Source organism: Tupaia chinensis, unplaced genomic scaffold (assembly GCF_000334495.1).
Source record: "Tupaia chinensis unplaced genomic scaffold, TupChi_1.0 Scaffold144100_1, whole genome shotgun sequence".
NCBI classification, from domain to species: domain Eukaryota; kingdom Metazoa; phylum Chordata; class Mammalia; order Scandentia; family Tupaiidae; genus Tupaia; species Tupaia belangeri.
In genome coordinates, this window is record NW_006203954.1 from 15,620 (window position 1) to 23,794 (window position 8,175).

General features: G+C 37.5%; 1 protein-coding gene across 1 annotated transcript in view; it reads left to right on the forward strand.

Annotated features, from left to right (window-relative positions):
* Positions 1-5,974, forward strand: part of LOC102477711 (HLA class II histocompatibility antigen, DP alpha 1 chain) — an 11,102-nt gene extending 5,128 nt beyond the window's left edge. Inside the window, exon 5 of the mRNA XM_006165937.3 lies at positions 5,868-5,974. The gene's annotated coding sequence lies outside the window, so the exon portion shown is untranslated. The remainder of the gene's footprint in view (positions 1-5,867) is intronic.
* The last annotated feature ends 2,201 nt before the right edge of the window (positions 5,975-8,175 follow it).

The window sequence follows — 8,175 nt, forward strand, 5'->3', positions numbered from 1 at the left end:
TTTGTATATGGTTTTGGTCAATCTGGCTATAATATGTCTTGGAGAAGATCTTCTAGGGTTGATTCTATTTGGGGTCCTCTATATTTCTTGGGATTGGATCTTTGAGTGCCTCTCTAAGTTTGGAAAGTTTTCTTGCAGGATTTCATGGAATAGTTTATCATTGCCCTTATGAGTCTCTTTGCCTTCGGGGATACCAATTATCTGGATGTTTGGATGTGGATGGTTTCTAGTATTTCTCATATATTATTCTCATTTTATGGGGCCATTTTCCATTGAACTGTCTGTGGATGAAGAGGAGTTATTATTTTCCCTAGGAAGAGAGGTATTTTCTTGCTTTCTCATATTTCTTGTGGTCCTGTGGTGATTTCTAGTCATCTGATGGATGGTGTGTTTCTTCCTAATTCTTTTTTGGTTCCCATTTGCATGGAAAACCTTTTTCCAACCCTTCACTTTCAGTCTATGTATGTCTTTCTCCATGAGATGGGTTTCCTGTAGGCAACAGATAGAGGGTTTCTGTTGTTTTATCCATTCGACCAGTCTGTGTCTCTTGGTTGGAGAGTTTAATCCATTAATGTTCAATGTTATTATCAATGTCACAGGATCTGTAACCAATGTTTAAGTTGGCTGTTGTCTTAGTTGACTTTTATTTCTTTGTTTCTGGCTGTTAGTTCTTTAGTTTTCCTGGAACAGTACTTTTTTTCAGGGTTTCTTGAAGAGCTGGTCTGGTGTGTTTTTTCCTAATTCTTGAAGTTCTATCTGAACGTTCAGGAGCATGCAGAAAGAGGTGATCTGGATTCTCTTTGCTGTTCTGTTGTGATCCCTTTGTGCAGCAGATTCAGTACATATTGAGGAATATGTTAACCATAGTAGTGTTTGGATGTTTGGCTATAATTCCCTTAGATTCATCTAGAAACACAGTAAATGAAGATTGAGGAGGGTAGAGACAAGAATAGAAAAAAAGAAAAGGAAACAAAGAGAGAGGCAAAAACAACAAAAACAATAACAAATAAACAGAGGGAAAAAAGGAAAAAAATTAAAAAACAACTAAAAATTATTATTATTATTATTATTTAAAAAGCACAAAATAGAAAACTGTGTGGTGCATGATTGCACCACGTGAAATCACTAGTTCTCAGGAGTCATAAGGAATCTTCTTCTGAAAGTCCGCCTCTCACCTCTCCTGCTTCGGTGGGAGGGGGAGAGGGGATTATTAACAAGATAAGGCAGGGCTGAAAGCAAGAGAATACTTTACCTTAAACAATTTTACAAAGGAAAAATTATAAAAAAATGAAAAGAGAGAAGCAGAGAGAGAGAAAGAGACACAGAGACAGAGATAGAGATATAGAGAAAGCTAGAGTAGTTCCCTACCACTCAAGCTTGTGGGCTGGAGGCTGAATTATCAGTAGGAAATCTTCATTTCTCTTTTTTCCCTGAAATCACTAGTTCTCCAATTGTCTCAAAATTTTAAATTAGAATTTGTATTGGGATAGCATTGAAATTATAGATCAATCTGGGGAAATTTAATATCATTATAATATTAAATTATTTCATCCAAAAGCATGTAGTACCTCTTAATTTATTTAACTCTTTTGTTATCCTTTTTTATAGTTTTAAAAAATACCTTCTACATGAGCCTTATTTATTCTCCAGTCAGATAATTTCTAAGGACTTCATAATATTTCTCACAATTAATGGTAACATATTTATAAAATTATACTTTATTATTTCTGGCATAGAAAAACCTCTTGATTTTTGTATGTTGTTGTATCAAGAACAATTACCTTGGTGAAGTCTTTTTTTTTTTTTTTTTTAAGGTTTTTGCCATAGGGCACGTGCACTCTCCAGAAAGACAGAGAGAGACAAAGAGACAGAAAATGAGAAATCACCCCCCAGGGGGATGGCCATGCTGCAATCCCTTCTTCTCCATTCTCCTTTTGGGATCTTGGTCACACATGCACATGTGCCTGGTGCAAGTTTAAGCCACATGGGAGTCCAGAAACATAGCCATTACACCAACTACTGGTCCTAAGACTGCTCCTCCCCATTGGGGAATCGAACCCTGATCTCCTGATTTACAGATGGGGATACTCACCACTGTACTAACAAGGACGACTGGTGAAGTCTTAATAGTACTATTAACTTGATAATTCTGTGTTTTTTTTCCCCCTAGGTTAAAGATTCTGTCATTTCCAAATGATGATAGATTTCTTTCCTCTTCCCTTCAAATTCTTATACCTCTTTATTTCCCTTTCTTTTCTTATTACATTATATCAATACATTAACATTATCTTAATACATTACCATTTCTAATATATTAAAGAGTAGTAGTTATAGTAGATATTATAATCTTATTCCTGCTTTCAAATGTGTCTAAATTTTCTCCATCAAAGATAATGTTTGCTGTAAATTTTTCTACATTTCTTTTTTTGTGATAGGGAGTATGCACTATCCAGAGAGAGACAAAGAGACAGAGACAGAAAATGAGAAATCAACTCCCATGGTTGATGGTCATGCTATAATCCCTTCTCCTCTTGGGATTTTGGGCATGCGCACACACATGGCTGGTGTGAGTTCCAGGTTGCAGGGTCTGAGACTCAAATTGCATTGGCCACATGGGGGTCCAGTGCCTTAAACAATACATCACCTGCTGGTTCCAGATTTCTTATCATCTTTTATAAAAATCATTGTTTTATTTATTTCTAATTTCCCAACTTTATTTTAAAAAGTTGTAATTACATATTGAATTTGATCAATGTTCTTTTTTTTTCTTTTTTTTAAGAGAGAGATTTTTGGTATAGGGCATATGTGCTTGCCAGAGAGAGAGAGAGAGAGAGAGAGAGAGAGAGACAGAAAGTGAGAAATCACCCCCCAGGGGGGAAGGAATTTGCTTATTTTTATGTTTTCCCCATTTAAAAAAATCAGTTTTCTCAGAAAATTGATCTGTCTTGTTAATCTGTATAAAATGCATAAGTTTTGATTTTCTCCATCTTTATCACTTTTGCTTGCTATTTCACCAAATTCTACTGTTTATTATGTAATTTTTTCCTCTGGGTATGTCTGGTTCTTTTTACTCCCATTTAGAAATGAAATTCTTAAGTCATTTGGTTCATTCTACTTGTCTCTTAATATGTATATTTAAAGTGATGAATTTTTCTTGAAGTATTATTCTAGCACATGTATCTTTAATTTCAGAACTTTCTAACTGCTTATTTTTATGTCTGTTTGATTCGTTTTGAAGATATATTAAAATCACCGGCTTCAATATATGAATTACATATTTCATCCCACCTTCAGTTAGTTATTTTTCTAATTTTTTTCCTTTTTTAAATTTCATTTTTTATACATTCAATCACATTATTTAGTTTACAAAGTGAATATTTCAATATCTGAACATTTCTCCCTAGTCCAGTTGATTAAAATATCTTCAACAGATAATACCACATTTCTTTGTCCCATTAATGCTTTGCCTCTGTATTTTTCTTCTAAATGTCATTCCTCAGGCCCTACTCTTCCACACACACAATATCTGGTATTTACAACCATATATTGTCTTTGTATATCCATTAGTCAATCAGTTTCAGTAATAGAGTGCAGAAACTCGGTGTATATTAAGTGGGGACATACAATGTCTCTCCTTCATAGCCTGGCTTGTTTCACTCGGCAGTTTTGAGACCTTGTTAGGTGTACATATGTTGATGATTATAACTTCTTGTGTTATTATTTCTTGTGCCAGCATGCAATGCTTGTGTTTGTACTTTATGATAATGTTTACTCTAAATTATAATTTGAGCATCCCAACTGGGCTAGGGACTCAAACCATGCTTGTCATGTGGCTTCCAGCTTTGCAGTACAGTATGCTACTGATGCGCTACAGAAGCTTGGCCAACAATTCTTTTAGATACACACTATTGTTATTCTTGCCTTATAGAGAGGATATATATTTCAAAATGTGATACTTTCTATAAGATCACAGATAGTAATTGGTGGATTTGGGGATGGAATTTGACATTGTGGCAGGGCACCTATTCTATAACAATATTTGATCAAACGTGATCAGATAAACATATTAAACGACATCTCTGTCAGTAATGTAAGGGCTAGGACAGTTAAAAAATAATAAACCAGATTACACAAATACCAGCGTGTATATAAAGGAGAACACAGACTTGGGAATCAGAGGCAACAGAGTTGAATCTATAGAATTGTTCACTGAGTGAATAAAATTTGCATCATTGAGTGACTGTGGTGCTATTTATAGAAATACTAACTATAAAAGCAGAGGTAGGTTTAGAGGAACAACAAAGGGCTTCGGTTTGCTCATGTTGGGTCAGAGGTTTCTATGAGACAGTGAAGTGGGGATCCCCGTTAGCAGTTGGAAATGTGTTTGAAGCTAAATGGAGGTAACTTTGGCAGCAATCCATATATATAGGCTATTGCTGAAGGGATGGGACAGAATGAGATTGTCCTAAGAGATTGTTTACAAGAGGAGTGGAATGAAGAGAAGAGAGAAAGCTAGATGGTAAAAGGAAAGTAGGCCTGGGAGTAGAGTGGAGTGAGGGATGCACTTTCCTTAGGTGGAAAATTTAGAAGGGTACCAAAACAAGTGCAATCAAGATAAATTAGTGATCAAAACCAAGAACATTTTGATAAATTTGTAAAAAAAATCAAAATAAAAATTAAAAAAATTTGTACCTGTGGATAAGGTATAAAGTGGGTGGGGAAGGTGGGTCTGGTTAGACTCCTGAACCCAGGGTGATAGTAACTGGAACCAGCAGATAGTGTAAGGTCACATTGCTGGACTCCCACAGCCCCACTGTGGTTCGAGTCCCAGACCAAAAATTCATGCCAGGTCTGTGTGTGTGTGTGCCCAAAATTCTGAAAGGAGAACGGAAGAGAAGGGATCATGGCCTGGCCAACCCTCCTGGGGGGAGATTTCTCACTTTCAGTCTCTCTGTCTCTTTCTATCTCCCCAGAGAGCACCCCATAGCAAAAATTCCTCCAAAAACTAAAAAAATAAAAATTAATGCTAAAATGCATGATTAACAAAATATCAAAAGAAAAAGTTTTAAAGAAGATGGGGAAAAAGCAGAGAAGCAGAAGAGTTAGAAGAATATGTTATCAGATAAATCAAGGAAGTGAAGAATTTCTGGAAGGGCCCAGATTTGGTGACATAGTCAGTGATGGACTGAACTGCAGTGCTAGAAGCCATATGGCCAGCTACAGGTTTGGATCCCTGAGTCAACCTGAAAACACACCAGGTGTATGTGCCCAAGATCTTGATGAGCTTGAGGCTGTGGGAAGGGGATCAGGCTTATCAGGACCTTGTTAAAGGTGCCTGTCTCTCTCTCTCTTTCTCTTACATGCATGCATAAATGCTTTGGCTCTTGAACAAAAGTAAACAAAAATTTTTCAGGAAGGAGGAAATACTGAGTAGTGTCAGATGTTCAACTGAGGTCATACAAGAAAACATACATTGGTTTTGGAATCTTTTCAAAGAACATCATATACAATATGAGCAACTCTCCTACCTTTAAAGTCCTCATTTCAGAATCAGGTTTATTCTCTGACCTCAATAATGTGGCCCTTCCCATTCTGAGAGTATTTTTGAAACTTGAAGTCTGTGGCATGCCCCCAAAGTCACCTGGGATTTGAGATGAAATTCAGTCACTTTGGGGTACTCATTTACTCTTAAGTGCTGCTTATTTGGAAGAGCAGGGCTCATGCAGGGATGGCCTTTTTACCCTAGGACCTGAGCAGGCAGAGAAATGGGGATTGTGGTGGATCAGGTAGAAAGCAGGTGGGGAAGGTGGGTCTGGGTTAAGCTCCTGAACCCAGGGGTGACAGTAACTGTGTGTGTCTTGCTGTAGGTAACAACATTGCTGAAAAGAAGAGGACTTGGGAGAGATCTGAATTCCTCACAAACTCCAGTCTCAGACTCCCTTCTCAATTCTTGTGCTAACTCAGTGACAGTTCACTTTTGACCTTTCAACTCCTGTTCTTATTTTTGACCATAAGACATTTAGTGCTTAGTAAAATTCCTGGCAAATAGAAAATAATAAATTAATATTTGCATTCTCATAGCACTGGTATGGCGATTATCCCTTCACTGGACTGCTCATATTCTGGTCTCCTTTGAAGAGCCCCCCCATTACTATCCCCTTCCTGAGAATACCCTGATACCAATATTTCAAAGCTGGGAAATTCTGAGTTTTTTCTTGCTTGAAGTCTAGAACTGGGTCATATATGACTAATATTTTATGAAGGTCTGGTTTCAAGCTGGGTTGTGGGTATATTTACTAAAGATTCTGACCCCATCTGAATGGAAAGGTCTGAGAATATTGATCTGGTTCTGAGTTCTCCCTGAAATACTGGATAGGGTGGGGTGGGAAGAGAATATTGGGGGAAATTTTACTTCGATGAAGCTTTGGTTGTACATGGTGTAAGAATGTGGTGATTCAGAGGAAGGAAGAGTTCATCTGTCTGGATCAAGATTTCAGGCAAGGAACCAGCAGGTGGCAGGGTGGTTAATGTGCTGGACTCATATGGCCGACCACAGTTAGAGTCCTGGAATGGAGGCTTGGAAATCATGCAGGGTGCATGTGAGTTTGTGCCCAAAATACCAGGAGGAGAATGGAGGAGATGGAATGGTGGCATAGCATCCCCCTTGGAGGGGTTTGATTTCTCTCTTTCCCCCTCATTGTCTCTCTCTCCCAGTGAGGCAAACACCTGGGGGAAAAAAGTTTTCAAGCAATTCTGGAGCCCACCCCCAACTCTTGAGCTTCCTTTTCAAGACTTGTTCATAACCACAGTGTGTTCAAAGGGAATCTGAGACTAAAAAGTGAAGCAGGAATTCCATAGAGGATGTAACGAAAGTGTAATATCAGAGGGTAATTTACAGAACAGGAGAAGGATCAGCAAAGATGGATCCTCACACACATGCGTGGCTGTGGCCTCTGCCCCCTCCTGCAGTAAGCTAACAAAGATGGAAGAGAAGAGAGACAATGAACTGCAGAAGAGAAAGAAGAAAGGAGCTGATGAGTTCCAGGAGTTGAGAAAATTCTTGCAAGATCTAAAAGAGAAATTACACACTTTAAAAAAGAATCAAATGGGCCTGTTAAGAGATGAAGACTATAATACAGGAAGTCAAAACCTCCCTTGAGAGTATTCAAAGCAGACTAGATCATACTGAAAATCGAATCACAGATGTAGAAGATAGAATCACTGGCCTAGAAAAATCCACCATAAAGACTCAGAAAATTGTCCCAAAACATAAGAATACTATACGAGAAATACCATCAAATGTCCAAAGATATGGATAATTGGTATCCCAGAAGAGGAAGAGACCCATAAGGGCATTGACAATCTATTCCATGAAATCCTGGAAGAAAACTTTCCAAACCCAGAGAAGCATTCAAAGATCCAGTCCCAAGAAATACAAAGGACCCCCAATAGAATAAACCCAAGAAGATCTCCAAGACACATTATAGCCAAATTGAGCAAAACCACAAAGACAAGATATTAAGATTGGCAAGAGAGAAATGGAAGTTACCTACAAAGGATATACCATCAGGTTGACAGTGGACCTCTCATCAGAAACAATGCGAGTGAGGAAAGAATGGGAAAATATATTCAAAGTGTTAAGGGAAAAGCAATTGCAACCACAGATACTATGCTGGGCAAGACTGTCCTTCATATGGGAAGAAAAGACAAGAACATTTTCAGATAAACAAAACCTGAAAGAATTTACCAACACCAGACCAGATCTCCAAGAAATTCTGCAGGGAGTGCTATATCAGGAAAATTAAATGCAGTCACACAGAAATAAGTCTTCAAAAACTAAGAAAATGGCCATCTTAATCATGGGAACAAGTCTGGAGTTGAATATTATATCCCAGAATTTAATTGGGAAAATTGAATCACAACAAAAGATAAAGTACATGACACTGAACTGGTGAAATAGAATTTTATGACTTTTGATTAGAACATTGTTGTTTTTTTTTCTAGGCTTTGTTTTCTGATTTTAAGGATTTTTGTCTTTTGAGCTGTCGATAGGTTCATGTACCCACTATTTGAACAGAATCCCAACCTATTTCCTGGCTTTAAGTTTTAAGCATATTTCTTTGATTTATTAAAGCTAAAACTGCTTTTCCTGAAATTGAAAATATTTTAAAAAGT